Source organism: Myotis brandtii, unplaced genomic scaffold, assembly GCF_000412655.1.
Source record: "Myotis brandtii unplaced genomic scaffold, ASM41265v1 scaffold181, whole genome shotgun sequence".
Taxonomy (NCBI): domain Eukaryota; kingdom Metazoa; phylum Chordata; class Mammalia; order Chiroptera; family Vespertilionidae; genus Myotis; species Myotis brandtii.
The window spans coordinates 1,993,424-1,993,736 of record NW_005356712.1 but is presented as its reverse complement, the minus strand read 5'-3'; the positions used below and the strand labels follow the sequence as shown (position 1 = coordinate 1,993,736).

General features: G+C 57.5%; 1 protein-coding gene across 1 annotated transcript in view; it reads left to right on the top strand.

Moving 5' to 3' along the window:
• Positions 1–313, top strand: part of SRRM4 (serine/arginine repetitive matrix 4) — a 143,119-nt gene that overhangs the window by 113,252 nt on the left and 29,554 nt on the right. The window lies entirely within an intron of this gene.

The following is a 313-nucleotide window of genomic DNA, read 5'->3' as shown; positions in this document are numbered from 1 at the left end:
ACAAAGTTTCAATTATAGAAGGTAAATAAATCCCAGAATAAAAAAAATAAGTAGAGGCTGGGAGCTTCCATCGCCGGGGGTCTTAGCCAGCCTGAAAATGGCCCTCAGCCCCTCACCCAGGCTGGCCAAACCTCCATGGGGTGAGGGTCCCCACTGCGGGGGGGGGCTTGACCAGCCTGCAGACAGCCATCAGCCCCTCACCCAGGCTGGCCAGGCACCCCAGTGGGAACCCCCACCCTGATGGACACCCTTCTTCAGGGCAAACCAGCCGGCCCCCACCCGTGCACCAGGCCTCTATCCTATATAATAAAAG